Here is an 18,801-nt window from a genome sequence, read left to right as displayed (position 1 = left end):
CTTTGTTGCTTACATGAGCTAAAAGATTTGACTACCAAGTCAGAACCTAGTTGTGCTTACCCTCTGCCCAAATATTCCTGTTACCACCCCATTCATTTTATAGTTCTCCGTGAAAAGCTGTGTTTAGATGCATGGTCTTGTGCACACAATGTGTAAAAAGCTGTTGTTGCTGTCCATTAATTTTTCTTGCATTGTACGTGGGTTTATGCAAATGGAAATTTGCTTGGCCTCTGTCTGCCAATGTATCCTGCCTCCTGCGGTGGTGTTCATCTCCAGCAACCAGCAGCACACATGCATGTGTAATTGGCCTGGACAGCAACTTGGCAGTGCAATGATACAGTCCTTCTGTGTACCTACAAAATCTTGTATGGCTGGCATCATGAAGTTACAATCATACTTGCAAAACACCTTTTTCACAATAATATGCTTCACTAGTTCCTACTGAGCCACCATTTATTCTGGAGGCAAATTCATTAGAATAATTACACCATTTGGGGAATAATCTGGTTTGTAAAACATCCACGGTATGCCTTTTTTTAAGTTGCACACTTTTAGTTTATTATTTTTAGCTTCATTTTAACTTTAATTTGTACAAAAGTATTTTTAAGAAGCCCCTATCTAATTTAATAGAAGCCTTTGCTTTGCTATCGGTAAGAAGCCCAGTTGGAATGCCACTCTTATTCTGCTTCTAGGAAAGTTATGTTTTATGAAATGAGTATAGCAGGGAGTCTCCCTGGACTTGTCTTTAGTCACTTCAGATTGTATTTTGAAACTTTACATTTCTTTCCCGATTCTATTGTTAGAGGCCTTCTAAATCTATAGCCCGTTTGTTTAGCTTTATTCTCCACAATAGTATTTCCTGTTTAAAAAGAGCGCATGTTTCTGTGTCTTTGCTGTCATCTTTGTAATCCAACATATTTGATTTTTACCATCGCAATGTTGATGGTGCTGCTGTGCTAATGCACATGTAAATTGAAATTGTGTACACAGAAATGGAGAACATGCTGTGAAATGAAGTTCTGCGAGGTCGGTTTGGCATACAGTCATGAGCTAGATAAGAAGCAGACTAGGAATAGAGATTTATCAGGAACTAGTCCTACTCATATGCAGTTACCCACATGAATGAAGGCTTCTTGTCTGAGTCTGCATTTGCAAATCTGGTCTTTGGGACAGCACAGGACAGCCTGAATGGCTAAGCTAGCAAGGCAAGATGTTCTTTGCTGGTTAAGGAGCATGGCTGCAGTAATACTGCCCTGGTGGTTACTCAGAAATCTTTGCCTCCTGTCTGTGGTGATACGAGCGATCTGCCTTTGCCAAAGCAATTATAGTTCAAGTCTAATTAGTCCTCTTTTTTTTTTTTTATTCATGGAATTATTGTCTGTAGGATGACTTAAGGAAATGCACAGTTGACTATTTGAGTGTGTAATTCATTTTTATTTTGAGAATACTGAAGTTGGAAGAAATGAAACAAACATTAAATATCCTCCATGGCTCCACAGATGTTGCTGCCTTCTATAACAGCAAAGGTCTGACTATATGGGCAAGTAACCATGGGATATAGACTATAAATAGATTCCTGGGCTGTTATGATGGGTAGTAAACAAGCTCATGCCTGATTTACCTCTCAATAATTGAGATTATTTGTCCTATGAACTGAAAAGCAAAATGCCAGCACCAGAACTGGTGTAATTGGTTTTGTTGCATTGTTTTCTTGTAATAGCCTAGGACCTCGAGTGAGATCCGGGCCTATTGTCTTTTTTTTTTTCTTTTCTAATTTTTTTTTTTGCTAAAATTTGCTAAATTGCAATATAAGAAACAATTTTCTTACATTTCAACATAATACAAAGAACAAACTGAATGCTGAACATGGTAAAATGAGGTTTTGTTGGAGTACTATTTGCTTAGAAGTATTTGCTGAAGAAATGAGAGCAATGTACCTTTCCAAGCACACAGTCGGTATTTGTCTCCTTCAAGATATCTTGAAAGACTTTTTCTTACTCTTTTAGAATGAAGGCATTTCATATCCTTCTTAAACTGACATGGATATAAAATTCATGTCTGTGTGCAGATGTATAAACAGCACACTGTTTTACTCTTGCCATTGTTTATTTGCACACAACCCAACTATTTCCAAAGTATCCCAAGTATTTTCTAAACACTTACAAAAAACGAGAAAGAATCTGCTCTGTCCTGAGCGTCATCCTTGCACTGTTCATGTCCAGGTATGGAGAACATGGGAGTTTCCTTGCTCAACACCTCTCGCTGTGGTTTCTTTAACCTTTCCTTCTCAAGAAGAAAGATGGTCTCTACCCCATTTGAAATATCCTCTGGTTATCCCCATGGGTAACTGCAGTGATGCATCCTCTGGTTTTCACTAGCAGCACGCTCACTTACCAACCCTTGTTTGTAAGGGTTTGAGATGGTCTAGATCGATGTTTATTATTAAGGTCTGCAAATGTTGTTCAGCTTGATGCCACTTTTTATTGCAAAAGAAAAGCAGGCTGTTTCATTTGGGACTTCAGGTTTCGTGCATGTTCAAGAGCTTGTTGTTTAAGATCTGTGTTTGAAGAAGGTTGTTTATATCCTTCATGACACGTTTCCTTTCCTCTTACTTTATTTAGAGCATTGGCTTTCTAGTAAATTTTGTTTTAGAAGTTTCTTTTGAACTGTCTGCGACCCAGCCATCAGCAAAGTTAGGATTCTGGTGTAAAATGTCTTTTGTTCTGGGTTCAGGGCATAAAAGAAAAATTAGTAATTTTCTCAGAATTCATACTGCCCAAGCCTGGTGTTAGGGAATTTTTAACTTTCCCCATTTGGTTCTTGATTTAAGACCTGCTGTTTCTAAGCATTGTTTCAAGTTAAATAATAATAATAATAATAATAATAATAATATTAACAACAACAACAACAACAACAACTCTTGTTACTTTTTGCTCAAAATAAGAGGAAATTCTGTGTTTTCAGAACTTGTGGTGGTTAATGGTTACATTTTTTTATGCCTGTCTTAAGAGACTTTAAGATGCTTGAGTTTTATGATGCAGAATTGTCTTTACCTGAACAACCAGAATTGCTACTCATTTTTGGAAACGTAGGTCAGGCTTATATTTCACTTCCTTCTGGGGACACTCTATTAAGGAGCGCTCTGGGAAATTGAGAATTTCTCACTGCATACACTCAGATGCATAGCATCTCCCTCTCTGTTTCTCATCCACAACATTTTTTCTTTTTGGAGAAAATACTCATCACTTACGAGCCGCTTACTGAATTTAATATTAAGTTCTCGTTGTCTTTATTTACTTGTACGTCCCATTACACAGAACCCTTAAATAGCTTCGCTGAATGTGCTGAGGGGACAGACCTCCAAATGGATTGAATCTGGCACATCCAGACACCCTGTAATTGCCTTCAGTCCCTGTACTGCAAAAATTCATCAGAAGTGAATGTAGGAACCAGATCTGGTTTCTAATTCTGCTGATTTCAGCAGAAATGGAATGCAATATAGTGACAGTTGAAGTATGTAGTCATGAGTTTGTTATGATAACGTTGCATGCTGAAGGAAGCCGAGTTCTCTAATAACAATGTAAAACATCACTCCCTGTAATACATACGTGTATCTGCTTGTGTTCCAAGTGTCACTGGGTGGGGCTGTAAGAAAAACCAAGAGCAGCTGTGGTGGTGAAACAGGGTGAATAAAAGTTTGAGTTATTGTTAACATATGTACCACTATAATAAACCCCAATTTGATCACTTACATGAACACAACATATTGCTGAATAAACCCCCTCTGGATACATTTGTATTCCAAAACATGTCATAAGGAAAGATTAACAATTTTGGAAAGGGATCATTTCCTTGGGATGCAGATTTCATTTCCTTGCCTGGTATTCTTGGAAACCTTTCAAAAAGCTGAAAGCAAAATAAAAAACCGTAAGATGGTGTGTTAAAACATGACCAATGTCTTGTTTAATTAGCATAGCATCAAGCCCAAAGGAGCAAAGTGCAGGCAAGGCATAAAGCCCTGGTCTTGTGAAGGCCAATTTTGCTCTGTAAATTAAGCTAAAAAATTTTGAGTTATTGCGATTTGAGAAGTTTGCTGCTTTTCAAAAGGCTAAATAAATAATAATAATAATAATAATAATAATAATAATAATAATAATAATAATAAAATAAAAATCAGGTCTTCTAAGAGAGTTTTTTAATCTCCTATAAAGAAAGGGTATTAAAACAAGTTTCTGGAAATAATGGGATTTGCTTCTGTTTTACAGGTTTGAAGGAATTTCACTTTACGTCTGCCTTCTCCACTTCCATTGCAATCCCTTGAGAAATGTGTAGGTCTTTCTGGTTTCACCTGTTGGTCATACCCCACTGTCCAAACCCCACCTCAGCACTCATCGTTTGCAAGTCACAAAGGCAAATCTCCATCTAGTGACAATACCAGAATTATTTCAGGAGATGAATAAATGAGAGCAACTGAAATCATGTTTAATCATTTGGTCAGAAGGATATCTGAGATCCAGTATGGCCTCGTTGTTGAGCCGTATCACTTTCTAGTTCTTCCTCACCTATCAAGTAACCACCTTCTCATATGTCTCATTCTTGCTTGAGAAGAACAGAGATAAATTATAGTTTTGAACTTCTTCTATTGAGTGAACTGAAGCCAAAGGAATAAAATGCAAAGTTAATTTCTGTCTTATAGTCAAGACGGTTTTCAAGGGCTTTTGTAATGCTCGTATCAACCATAATACAACCGTGAGCAATGCAGGAGAGAGGTGTTCTTGTGAGTGGGCTTACTACAGCAAGTAACGTTTCAGGCATGGTATGAAAAGATAGTGATGTACTTAAGCTGAGGTATTTGTATGGTGGGGGAAAAGCATGAAATCAGTATTAGGGCCTTAATTGCCAAATTCTCAATTTCAAATATGGAGAACTCTCACAGGAGCAGTATTGGCTGAGGTGTCACTGGACGGTCCCTGTGCTGTTACTGCAGCACCTTTGTGGCCAGCGAAGCAGTGGCTGGCTGCTCCCCGAGGGAGGCAAGGCAGGAGCTAGCCATGCTAGCTACAACCAACGGAGGCCCTGGCCCTGCCAGAAGGGGCTCAGGCCTGTGGTGCCTAAGCAAGGCGAGCAGGGCAACCCCAGTTTTGACTTCAGGGAACCAAAATTAACATAAACTGAAGCTGTATTGGTCATCTTTCAGAATAATGTCTTGTACAATATTGGGAAGCTGATAGAGTCTAGCTTATTTTTTCAAGAAAAAAAAAAAAGATCAGAGAAGTGATAGAAGCTTATTTGAATTTCCTTGTCTACAGGCCTATTACTCCTAGCCTCCAAGCAGCTGGTAGGGAGGGTAAGAAGGTCCATGGACATTACTCAGACATCACCTCACCCCATTGCCAACAACGTCTGAAGTCTTCCACCAACTCTGCTAGCACTGGAGAGATAGCCCAGCAGGTTCCCAAAAGGTGAAAGCACTGGAAGGAGTGGTGAGGAGAGGTTAAATCCTCACCATTTGTAAATGAAGACAAGAGATGATCTGATACGAGTTCCCTTGCAAGTAGAGTCCCAGTGAAAGAACCATTCCCCAAGTCCAACCATTTAGCTCTCAGCAGCTTTCCTAGGTATATATTGTTTCTTATCACACACCATCTGAGCTGTTTCATCTTCATCCAAAGGCATTTTTAAATAATCTGCTAATGCTTGAAACCGGCTTTAAGTAGTAGCTCTCCAGCTCAGAGGATTCAGACGTGCATTAACACTGATCGAGAACACAGTGAAGCTCAGCAGATTTTAATGCAGTCCTTTGAATGATAAAGGCTAAAGAATGCACTAAACGGAGTAGCAGAGAGGATTTGGGCAGGCATGCTTGAACTCTAGCCCTATTTGTATACATAGCCTGTCCCATTTTCCTATAATGATGCAGCTGCACTTTTGCTAGCAGCAGCACAGTCAGGCTAGCTACCTAGTAATTAATAGATATATGAATTTTAAGACCCGAAAAGACTTGTCATCTTCTACTGTGATCTGTTGTGTAATTTCTCTCTATTCTTTCCAGCCTCAGATCCAGTAGTGTTGCTGGCAGCAGAATATAATATTGCATTAAGAGTTCATCTTGAGCTATTTCTCATTATCTCCAAATATATAAGCTTATATTTGAATGCTATGAAAAATGCATTTTCTGTATCAGCCCTACAGAGCAATTTTTTTTGCTTGCTTTGTTACAGGTGATAAGTACTGTTTGTTATTTTCTTTGTACCTTTTTGTTTCTATTATAAACCCTCAATACTTTCTTACTCTAATTTATAGTTGTTGCTATCAGTTTCTCTTATATCACAGATGTTTTTTGTAGTATTAGTTATATGACTGCTTTTTCTTCCCTTGTGTTTTATAAAATTTTATCTTAGATCTATTTTAACTAACTTATTTATCTTTACCATTAGTGAGATATTTCCCCAATAAGTAAATGATTTTACATAGTTTGCAATTATTATTCACATCTTTCTCTCAAGATATTTCTTCCAAGCTGTTTCAGTTGTTTTTGTCATAGTGAAAATGTCTACTTTAAAGGAGTGAGCATGTGTATTACTGATTCAGCCTTGATTTTCAAAAAACAAAAATAACATGCAAACACCACTGCATTTTAATTAAATATATTCCTTTTTGATTGTCAGAATTCCACTATGTCAGGTACAAAAGTCTTTGAGGTAGAAAATGAATGGCATCATTTGTAAACAGGAATTATTTTTTGTTTGTGTGTTTCTAGCAGCATGAGACCTTCAGCAGACAGTACAAAGATTCAAATCACACATTGTAATACTTTTTTTCTACCCATTTCAAAGAAATGTTTAAGAAGTGGGCTTTTATTTAGTTATTTTTCTCTAATGTGAGAAACTGTGAGTTCTCTAGGACGGGGAAATGTGACCTATGGGTTAACAATTCAAATACTTGATGATGAGAAGGCAGTGCTAGCATGATGGAAATTAGTGATGGGATCCTGTATAACAGCTCCTCCCTTGGGTCATAAATGGGATTGAGCTCTTGAGCTTCAGAGGTTAGAACCTAAATCCTTACCTCATGAATTAAAGAAGTCTTGTCTCCATTATCAGTAGTAAAAATGTTATCCTCAGTCTGCAAGAAAACATAAAGGTATTACAAGGATGCATAGTACACTAGCTCAGGTAGCATTTATACAAACAAGAAGCTTTTTCAGAAGTGTTATTCAAGAGTTGAGAATAAGAATCTGTTCAATACAGAAGAGCAAGTCAAAACTGAAATGAGAAATTGAGAAATGAAAGATGAGAAAGACAAAAGGACTTAGAAATGTGTATTATTTGTCATACAAGTAAGTACTCAGAGCAGGCATGTTTGTAGTAAACAGACTCTTATTTGTAGTCCAAAGTGGAAAACAGAGGAACTGGGTGAGGGGAATAGGATAGCATTTAGGATGAATACAGGAGCTGGGAATCGATGTGGTAGAAGACAGGAAGACAATACAAACATGTGAATTCACAATTGTCATCACACAGGATAAACCTTGAAAAATGCTTTAGTAACTATGGGCAGCATAATCTGAGCAGAGAAACCATGTCAATGGCGATTTGGAATTTGGTCCAATATCCTTGACAGTGCCATACAAGGACAGCACCAGGCATATCACATGTCTGAAATGTGCATTATTTGTTATCTCTTCACTGTCAAACACAGCCTACTTGTCAGCACTCAACTGGAGAATTTCTGTTCTTTTCATTTATCACTGCCCACAATGATCTCAGTCAAGAGCTGTTTGTAAGGGGCCACGGACACGGTCTGCCTTTTGTTTTCCATACAGCACAGCTGAATGCTGTTCTTGTGGGCAATAGGTTCACTTCCATAAGTTGCTGTATATTCCTATAAAAGAGAATGGTCTCTAGCCTACAAAGTGTTACTGGCATCTCTCTGGAGCCTTTGTGTCTTTCTTGACATTATTTTTCTTAGTCGAAATAAGATATTTTAAACTGAAGAGTGTATATGTTGCTTTTTGCTATGAAGAGAAGCACAGTTTCTTTGGGACAGCCATGACATTTGCACGTGGTGCAAGAGAGCTCTCCTGTTCCTGGCCTGCCCCTCATGTCCACAAGTAATTTCCACCTGCACTCTGCCAGGCAATTCCCTGCAAGCTGGGCAGCAAGAACAAGGATGAGGTGAAGAAATAGCAGTAGGGGAAAGTAGCACATGGTTAATCTATAGGCTAGGCAAGTATGCATTGTGTGCTGCTACATGAAAAACAAGCTCCCTGTGCTTGGAAACAGCTCTGTGTACTTCAAGCAAAAAGAAAAAGAGATCACAAACTGGCCAATCCCCAACAAAACAGTACACATACCTGGTTTTGCACCATTCTAAAGAGCAGTCTGTATATTCTCTTGAAGTCAAAAAGAAGCAGCCTTTTTATTGACTGTACTTTTGTCTGAACTGCAGCTCTTCTCCCACTCTTGGTTTTCTCAGAATAACTCATGTTCCAGACTGCAGTGAAGTATAAATACTGAATGTGCTTGTAAATAAGTGACTTTAAGTATCAGAAGGCATCTGGGCACGTTACCAGGGAGCTCCACATGGGTTAATTTTCTTGACTTCTCAATGCTGTGCTTGCACAGTGAGCTGCAAGCGAGCTGTTTTGCAGCATTGACATACCCTTAGGAATGAAAGCCATCCATTTTCTGGGTGCAATGTATTTCCTAATCAGCAGCACTAATGTCTTGAAATTAAAATAATTAGAGAGCTAAAACAGTGTTGGACCTCATCAGTTCTCAGATGAGAAAACAGCCTTCAAGGGAGACTGCAGAGATTATTGATAATGATGCTGTTTTAACAGGTGATACTCTTTCCCCCAAAGTTAGAAAGTGCCCTAAAATATTTGTGGGATATGTAACATAACTGAGTGGTGTTAAAAGCTGCTGCCTTCTGCCCCCAAAGTGACAAAACTATCAGCAATGGGAGAAATGAATCCTCAGGTTTATAAAGCACAGGATCTTCTTTTGGGAGGAAAAAAAAATCCATGGTGAAATGCAATGCTCGTTTTTGATCTTTTTTTTTTTTTTTTTTTCTTTTTTTTTCTTTTTTTTTTTTTTTTCTTTTTGTATTCTATTTCCATGTCTACTATTTCTCATCTAACTGGTTAGTGAGCTATTTATCTGTCTGGCTGTAGACCTCTCTGCAGGGTACCAAGCATTCAGAATCCTCCTTCCAGCACTGACCTTCCTGAAGGGGCTGTGGGTGGTTTGCTGGGATGCTTTGGATCCGAACCTCATGAGACAAGTAAGAGACAGCAAGCAGAAGCTTTCATGTGTCTCCCAGCTGCCTTCCTATCTGAGGCGAGATTTGATTTCATTCCTGAAAGGTCCTTTTGTTTTCAGTAAGGCCTGTGAAATAGTTACTTGCTGAGTGACAGTGAATGGAAGGGCAGCTGGGCAAGCAGGGATGGTTCTCCCTGCACAACTCACAGCTGTGCACTGGGATGGCAGATGTGAGGATTTAGCACCCCCTTTCCCCCCAGGACAGACTGCAGGAAGCTGTTGTCAGCCTACATGAGACCTTGCACAGCAAATACCTTTCCAGATCTGAATAACCTCCACCTTCTCAAAGAGAGTTGTGCTCTTTTATATATTTTATTCTCAGAAATGTCAGAGTTTTAATCCAGTTTATTGACTGAAAGCTTTCTAGCATTTATTAGTTTGTCTGTAGTTGTTCAAGTGACTAATTCTTTGCTCTGTCTATTGGGAGATTATTTTACTGTCTTCAGCTACATTGCTCCTAGTAGTCATGCTGAGATTTCATATTTCTTTGTTTCATTTTGTTGCTCCTTAATGCATCCTGTTAGATCTTCGCTGAGCAATACTCTGCTTTTTTTTTTCTTTCTTTTTTTATTTTATTTTTTTTTTTTACACACTTATTAGCTTTATATCTTACTGCTTCTTTTCACATCCCTCACATTATTTATTGGTCAACTGAATAATGAGCCAAAAATTAGTCTTGGACTTCCTCAGAGTTGGACTAAGTAGTGGGAGGGTAAATGTGCTAATCCACAAAGCAAAAGAGCTTCAGATATCACTCAAAACTCCTACAACAAATAAAGAATAAATTTTAAGGAAACAGTTCAAGTTTTCAGAATCATAAATTAGTCACAAATTAGAGACAGACAAGATAGAAACAGAGGAGAGACCAAAATGTATTTCACATTTGTTTTGGAAATGAACAAAGTAGTAGACAGCTGAGAGCTTCTTTAAGGTGCACTTCGTATTTTTCTGGAGATGGAGTTTGTGGGAAAACAAGAGATAAAAATTGAGCAGCTGCTAATGTTGACGAAGGGCCTTTTGTCATGATCATCGTGTTATACCCTATTGAGAGATCTTGTGTTAGAAAAAAGCAGGAGTGGAAATTACAGTGCACATTACAGAGCAGTCTTTCTGTTGTCCCCCAGCAAATGGACGTATCTCACACAATGTGTGGCTTAAGAACATAACACCTCCTCCCAGTCCTACTAGGACAGAAAATTTCCTCCTCCTAAGCAGAGAATTACAAGAGGATGTCAGTAACAGAAACTCAGGGTGCTCCTTAGAGCACTGTGCAGATTTGCTAGCGTACAGCTTCTGTCCCAAACACGCTCATAAGTCATGATGGGTAGCTGTTTCAACAGGTTTTGTGGGTAAAATTGGATTCAGGTTAAGGATGACATGGCAACAAGCATTGGAGTCAGATGGTAGCTGTTTCTGGAATTACTATAGGGTCTTTGTACAGAATGGGAGAGAGGACACAACATATTTGCTGTGTTTTAAATTTAGCATAGAAGTAAGCCTACAAAGTGGCAATGATTCTGAGATATTCATGTGCTATGAACATTAGAGGACAGATTAACAGGACTGCAGCTAATGGTACTGAAGGAGCAGGAACCAGGAATGTTCTGATTTTCACCAGTGCTTATAAATTAGAACGGGACTGGAAAGTGTAAAAGGGATGAGCAGAGCTGGAAGAAATCCATGAATGAGAAGACTTTCTGTTCTTGCAAATTTTCTACATGTTTTCTAATATGAACCCAGGGCATATCTAAATAATATTAGCAGCAGTGATAGTTAACAGATTGACACCTAAACTCCTCCTTTACTCTAATGAAATATGCATAAGCCACAACAACAAATACAATGTAGCATACCAATGTATGTAAATGGAATAGGTCCTGAATAAACTCAACAATGGGTCTTTCTTTATCCTACATTTTCTGTAGAACCAGTTCTGCCCAACGTCCGCATACAGTCCTTTCATTAAACGGGGAGTTTAGCTATTCCTAGGCTATGCTTTGGGAAGTCAAAGATGTAACAGGTATTTGTGAAGTTGATTCTAGGACTTCTTAACCTATAAGGAAAATATCTCACTATCTGCCATTTCCAGTGGACCCCTTTCTAACCCAGCCAGTCATTATTAAACCATTATTAAAAATGCTTTCCATTATGTAGGGTTGAGAGCCATTATCCATTCACTCAGTAGCACACAGATCGTGCAAGCCACTGGCAAGACTTCTGAGAAGTAGCTGCGTAGTATAACTGCACAAGAGCATCATTCCAAATTCAGCCCATCCACTGCATTTCCTTTGTGATTCTTGTAGTCAGAATGAAAGGCTGTTACTTCTCCTACATGCAAGTAAAGGACAAAAATTTGTGATGAAGTAGGAAATGAGTACTGTCAGGAGTTACCTTAGTCCCTGAACATTGTGCCATGCAGTCTCTACATTGCAGTTTCAGTAGCTCATTCTGGAAGAACACTGGAGCAGCCAGTGTGAGGGAAGTGGAGGAAACACTTCACCCTCCTCCATCCCATGCCATCAGTGCCAGACCTGCCAAAGCACTTTTTTTTTTTTTTTTCTCTGGGGCTCACAGAACTTGAACGGACAGAGCCAGTTACTGCAGTTGACCGACTGCCTACAGGAGCTTCCCAGTTCAGCCACCACACCACTTTTTCGGGCCGTAAATAGGGGTGCAGTCCCAGACTGTAACCAGCCACAAGCTCCATAATAGAAAGAGGAAGAGAACCTTAAATAAAGTGTGGAGGTCATTGCGGAGGCAGAGGCAGATCTTGGAACCTCTTGACGCTGCATCCTGCTGTGGGCAGAGCTTTCTGTTTGTGTTGTTCATGTTTGTGTTGTTCATGTTCTGTAGCACCTGGGCAGCAGAATGCTGATTCTCTGTGCTTTTCTAATATGCTCTGTGGTCCACACTCTGCCCTAACTGCTAAACAATAGAACCTCCTATGATTTCCGAGGCAAATCTATTATCTAGTACACTGTCTGAGCTTATCTACCAAGAAGAAAAACAAGGCTGGTACACAAGATGAGGTGATTACAACAATAAGTTAAGTGTGGGGCTCACAGTGGAAAGATCATCGAATCTTTCTTTCCTTTGCTGGCGTGTTCTTATATGCCAGCAATAGGATATTTGAGAAATGCTCTAAAGCAAAAAGCTCCAGCTGCTCTCTCCTAGACAGAGGGATGCTCCAGAAATACAGCCAGTGGGTGGCCCAGATTCTGTCACTTTTGATACTGATGTTTTCAAGTGAGCAGGCTATGGCTAGCACCTGCTGTGGTGACTCACATATTGCTAGGTGTATAAAGACACCACAAATGGCAAGCAGCAGTCTCTAGACCTTGGGGGTTCAGGGAGAACTGGTAGGAGCAGCACAAGCTGTCATTTGGCTTGGATTGGGAACAATTGTGTTTCCTGAAAGCTGGTCTTAGTTTTATAGGGAGGGAGTTCCTGTTGGGAACGAATGTCATTTGCATACTGCTTTATCCAGGCCATCAACAGCCCACGGTTATTTGAAGTCTATAAATAAAAGAGGACAAAAGCAGCTACCTGCATGGAGTCCGTAAAGTGCTTTTAGGAAAGAGACTAATTTGGCCTCTAGGCAGCCAGACCTAACATCAGTATTCATCACCCCATCCCTTCATCACCCCAAAGCCCTGGAGACAAATCATCTTTGGATGCACTGCCATGGTCCCAGGCGAGAGAGTTCTTGTAATCAGGGGTTTTAGGAGGCTGAAATTTCATCAGGGCCAGACCTAGCTGTTCTTTTGAACCCAAATCTGAACGGTTTCCAGCAGTCTGTTATCTCCCTTTCTGGGCCCAAATAGCTGATGCGTTCATGGAGGTAGGGTGTAGAAAAAACATCCATCAGAAAGCACAAACACCTTAATGTGGACGGCTCTACATGCGCACACACATGCAAACACCCTAAAATCTTCTATGTAAAACTTCATGCAGTTGCAATGCTGTTTTTGCCCGGATGAAAACAAGCTGATGTCTGCAAATGAACACACACCAGTACACCCAGCACTGTATAAACACATACCTGATTCCAGACTCTCAGTCCACATTCACATTTGCTTCCTGCAAAGCCACCTCCAGCACACAAATAACCAAATCTCAAGCTGACACTCAAATGTATATGCTTATGCCAATGAAAATACTTCCACAAATAAGCTATACGGTTATGTCCATACATTGCAATAAAAATGCTCTGAAGCATATTTACACATACTGCATGCAGGAACAAAAAAACACACAAGCAGTGCATATGTATACACACACACACAAAAGACAGGAATCACTCAGCAGCTATAGTGTTTATGCTGGCAGGAGAATGTCAGTCACTGAGCAGCCTGCCTCCAAACAGATGTTTGATTGTTTTTGGGTTGCGGTTTAATTGTTGGATAGTGTTCCAGCACTCAGAGGGGATCGAAAATACTCCAGGTCTGCAGCTGCAGCAAATGCCAGCCTTAAAACAAGGCGGATTCTGAAATCATTGCTCGGGGGGAAACTGCTTGTGCAGGAAACCTTAGCCAAGTTCTGCATTAATACTACTTTGAAGTCAGAAAATTAATCTCTGCCGTTTAAAAAAGTCCTGTTTTTTCAGGGCCTTTGTGAGTTTATCTAAGACAAGCCAATTCCTTCCGGGCAACTGTGACAGTTTATTGACTTGCCCAGGCTTAGAGACTTTATTGGGTCTCTCTTCATTTTCCAGAAAATCTTTCCTGGAATCTGTCCTGCACTTCAAGGCTCCTGGTGGAAGTAAGAAGCAGCTCACTAGCCAGTCTCTTCGTTGCTTGTCAGTTTGCACTTCATTAATACACCTAGTCAAAATAATTGACCTTTGTCAAGAAGAATGGGTATCACAAGAATTTCCCTCTCCACTCCAGCCACACAGAGTGGCACTCTTGTGCACGTCGTTGGAGGTGTTGCTGGGAGTTGAAGGTTGGTGGTAGATGAAGGAGTGTATGGGATACACGATCCATGTTTAGCTTAGCTCTGTGGGAAGAAGGAAGCAGGAGGGAGTGTGTTGGCATTCTTGTGAGGCCTAGAAATGGGAAACGGTGAGAACCTGAATGAGGGGGCGTGGAAATATGCAGAGGATCCCCTGAAGAAAACTTGATTGAGGATAATCAAAATCACAAATAGTGAGTGTTTGAGCCACCATTTAGGATTCATTTAAAAAGATAATTGCATCACTGACTCTCTTGACTCATAATATTCCCTGGAAACAGTTCCTCTGAAGTGGACAGGACAGTGTTGGGCCTGTTGTGAGGTTTATGGCATCCCTGATCCTGTTAGCTGCTGCAAGAAAAGCAGATGGGATCTGTATCCAAGAAGTGCTCAATGTCTTGCAAGGAGCTTGCAATTCACCATGCTATGTAAGACCTGTTATCTACAATGTAAATGTGAACAGTGACTGGAATCCTTTGGGATGAAAAAAACTGAATACTTGCGATGTCTTGTGACTACTGTAAATGTGAATTAATCCTTCGTTATTTTTTTAGAAGCAATGTAGAATTAACTTTTTCCCTATACTTTTGAAATTGAGGGATATTTCCTACTAGGCTACAGAGAACAAGTCTAGGCCCAAGCTCAGAAACCAGCTTTCCTAGATTCACCTGGTGTTAAACAGTAGATACAGTGGGCAGGTAGTAAGTAATTCCTTTCCTTCTTTAATCCAATCACGGAACATGCATACAAAAAATATTCTGAAAAGACAGTCAAGAAAAGAGCTGAGAGCTTTTCTGCAGGCTCTGTCTCTTTCGCAATAATCCATGTGGATTCCCTCAGTGTCCGATGCAGCACTACCTTGACAACTCCAACTCAAAATCTGTGGATTTAATAGGTGTCAGGAGCAAGGACTGGACCAATGAGCTCACTTAATGGTCCATCAAAGCACAGCATGACATCATGGAAGTTGCTTGGTCAGCCCTAGCTTAGGTCAGCCTCAGCACAGCTGTCTCAACTAGATTCTCCATTGCAGACTTCCTCAGCTCTGCATTTTGGGCCCTGTTTGGTTTTTCTCACTGACGTTTTTCCATTTCCACTCCCCTCCGTTCCCTGGAAAAAAAGGAACCACGATAGTTCCAAGATGTGTTCCAGTTTCAGTGAGCTCCCCCTCCTGCTTCACTGACCTGTCCAGATGGTGTTCCTTTCAGCTCACACGTACTAGTCACAAGGCTGAAGCTTTAAAGGTAACGAATCTGAAGCTTAGCCCCATTAAAAATCTATCTTGTGCAGTTTGGGGGATAGTTACAATCAGTGGTGGGCCTGCTTCAGAACCATGTTGTTTTCCTGCTGGATTTCTACTGTAGTTTGTTTTCTTTCTGTAGATTAGATGATAATTTTCTAATATCTTCAGGGGCAAAAATAATTTTCTTGTAGTATTTATGCACACTATCAAACACAGTGGTATATTCACCTCCAGACTACAGTAGAATGCAAAATAAATACGGTCTGTTTTATCTCTTTTCACTTCCTCCAACAGTCTGTCCAGGTCTTGTGACTCTCCTGAGTCGTCTTCCTGACCTGGGTGTAAATCTCCCTTACACAGCACCGTTCTCTTTCCTTTCCAGCAGCTTCTAGGTTAGGTTACTGAGTGTCTTCCTATTAGCAGCCATTTGCTGCCTAACATCAATTTCAAATTTTCATCAGAATGCTAAAGGTTCCTTGCTTGTTTCTTTCTCCTCTTTTCCTTGTTTTGTTAATTCTTCTCTGCCTTTCTGAAACCCTTTTGGAAGTACACTACCATGCTATTTAAAAGTCTGCTAAATCATACTCCTCTAACAGCCCAATCTATGTGAATCTTCTTCTCTCACAAAGAAGAACAACTTCACAACTATACTAATCGACAAAAAATATTTCCCTGACTTAGTTTGTATGAGAAAGGCTACCCTGGAACCACTCCAGTTCAGACAACAGGCTTCCTGGACCAGAGACTACATTTTTCTTCTCTTCACTGCATTGTGTTGAACAGAACCCTTAAGAGAGTATTAATGTGAAGCAAAATGAAGTTTTGATTCAGGTGATGTTGGATAGGTTTTGATCCAAGCTGAGTTCTACTCCTCCTGTGCAAATGCTCAGCACTGGAGGTTGCTTCATTCTCAAAGCGAGAGTCTTGTATGAATGGAAAGATACGTAAGCAAAAAAACTCTGATGGACCCCAGTTTTCTGTGGTATAACTCAAAGCACACTTGTGCACAGACAGCAGTGGCTTACACTTACTTCAGACCATGACTAAGCCTTTTAATAAGGGCAATTATGTAGGTAGATGCAACTGCCAAAGAAGGATATAAAGTGACAAAGGTATAAAACCAAACACACTAACACAGTCATCTCAGCGGCCTTCCTGGAACCCTTATGTAATGCAGAGGTGGAAAGGCAGAGGAAAGATAAGCGGTAACCAGGTAGAGTTAGTTAGCTGCAGGTAACAACAGATACTTGCAAGCTTCATCATCCTATTGTGCAGGAGAGCCAAAAGCTACAATCCAGGAAGCTAGTTTCCCACTTCTTTTTAAAATTACCATTAATAGTTTAATGGTGCCAAAACCCAGCAACAGATAAAACTCCAAATGGAAAATACCTGGCATAAGAAGAATAATTTATTAACTGCTTTGTCCATTTTCTGAAAGGCAGCTTGCAAACAAAAAGGAGTAGTGGAGAAAAGGCTAATCCTACTGTGTTGTCCTTCCTTGTGGGTAGAACCAAATGATTCCCTGAGCTAGGACTCCAGCAGGACAGAAGTCAAGTGGGACTCAGCCCTGTGGTCAGTATGTTTAGTAATCATCTGGAAGAATATTTTCAGTTCCTCGGTGGCTTTTCAGTAGACAATGCCCAAATAGTTTATAATAAAAGCCAAGTATCTAGGTAAATAGTTGGACAGGTTAAGTTCAATTGGTCTACAAAGGAGAGATTCTCTTCCTCTCCTGCTCCTCCAGGGGAGAACCAGGTGGAAGGAGCCCAGCCTGTGTTCAGAAGTTTGCTTAGGTTCCCAATCTGTCACTTGTGACAAACTTTGAAGGCCTGTCTAATTAGGAAAATTGAAGGAGTCGGTGCAGTTTACCTAATCTGGTTCTATCCCACCCCTTAAACTGAGCTAGAGCTGCTAATCCACAATCCTCACATGGTTCAAGTGTTGGCTTTTGTTTATTTAAACAAGTTCAATTGAACTACAACTCCTGAATAAAACACCTTTTTCCTAGTCTAGACAAAACCTAAGGGCTTTAAAAAACAAGCACAAAAGGATGGAGGTAAGGCAGGACCAAGCTGAGCCCGGCTAGCTGTGATTCAGGCAGTTACTCTTCTTCCAACTGCCTCTCACAGAGCATGCTTTAAGAATAATAATGAAAAAAGTCAAGCAGCATATGTGAGAATTGTGCTCCTTGCCTTTTCATGTGGTTGATTGTTTTGTTAAGCCAATCTTTCAAAGGAAAGGAAAAATAGGAACTGCATTCTTTCCTCCACAAACTCCCTACAGGTAGTTTTCCAGGGGCACACATGTTTTTCAATTATTTCTAATCCTGGACTTGTTTTACTCTCTGCGAAGCCATTTCAAACACGATTCCCCACATAACCACTTCTTTGGGCCAGGATATTTCTCCCCCTCCCACTTTCTCCCTCCCTCCCTCCCTCCCTCCTCTCCACTACCTAGTCCAGCCGTGCAGCACTGTTCCTTCAAAGTTTTCTTGAGGGAGTATCCTGCATCCTCTTGCCAAGCGTTGCTCTGCTGTGGTAACATGAAGGAGCATTAATGGGATCTGCCGTTCATGCCAAAGCCTCATCCAGAAGGGAGGTGGTGTGCATGTGCTGGCTGCAGGAGAGCTCGGGGAGGGAAGAGCTGAGTGATTTATGCCTTTTGCTTTGCAGCCCTATCCCAGCCCTTTGAGTTCTTTCCTGTTTGTTTTTCTCCCTCCTGTGGCAGCATTTAGTCATCTCCTCGCAGTGTATCAGGGAGGGGAAGGGAAGGGAAGGGAAGGGAAGGGAAGGGAAGGGAAGGGAAGGGAAGGGAAGGGAAGGGAAGGGAAGGGAAGGGAAGGGAAGGGAAGGGAAGGGAAGGGAAGGGAAGGGAAGGGAAGGGAAGGGAAGGGAAGGGAAGGGAAGGGAAGGGAAGGGAAGGGAAGGGAAGGGAAGGGAAGGGAAGGGAAGGGAATCTCCAGGAAGACATAGCATTCTTCCCAAAGTGGGTTATACAAATTACAGTTTAAGCAGATCAAACCCATAGATCTGGGCTTCTGAGACTGGTGCTTACAAGAAATGCTGCTGTAAGGGAAGGGATGCAAGCAGAGCTACTTCGTCATAGGTTTTTCAGAAAATACAGTGTCAGCACATAGAATTCTATACTCCTTTGAGACGTTTCCTTTGTTTTATTTGAAATTGACTTGAGACGAACTAGTGATGGGCAGAAATTTGGAGAACTGGATGTACGCTGTAAAGAGAAGTGAAGGCATGAAGTAAGCTTGGAATGAAACAGGGA

General features: G+C 40.6%; 1 long non-coding RNA gene across 1 annotated transcript; it reads right to left on the bottom strand.

The window, feature by feature from the left end:
• Positions 1–1,746: 1,746 nt before the first annotated feature.
• Positions 1,747–18,307, bottom strand: LOC106014373 (uncharacterized). Its single transcript, XR_011804671.1, has 4 exons — positions 17,976–18,307; positions 7,069–7,125; positions 3,753–3,906; positions 1,747–3,645 (listed from the first exon to the last, which is right to left on the bottom strand). It is a non-coding gene; the product is annotated as an uncharacterized lncRNA (long non-coding RNA).
• Between the last annotated feature and the right edge of the window lie 494 nt (positions 18,308–18,801).

This window comes from Anas platyrhynchos, chromosome 22 (assembly GCF_047663525.1).
Source record: "Anas platyrhynchos isolate ZD024472 breed Pekin duck chromosome 22, IASCAAS_PekinDuck_T2T, whole genome shotgun sequence".
Taxonomy (NCBI): domain Eukaryota; kingdom Metazoa; phylum Chordata; class Aves; order Anseriformes; family Anatidae; genus Anas; species Anas platyrhynchos.
The sequence above is the reverse complement of the archived record's forward strand: the minus strand, read 5'-3'. Positions and strand labels throughout refer to the sequence as shown.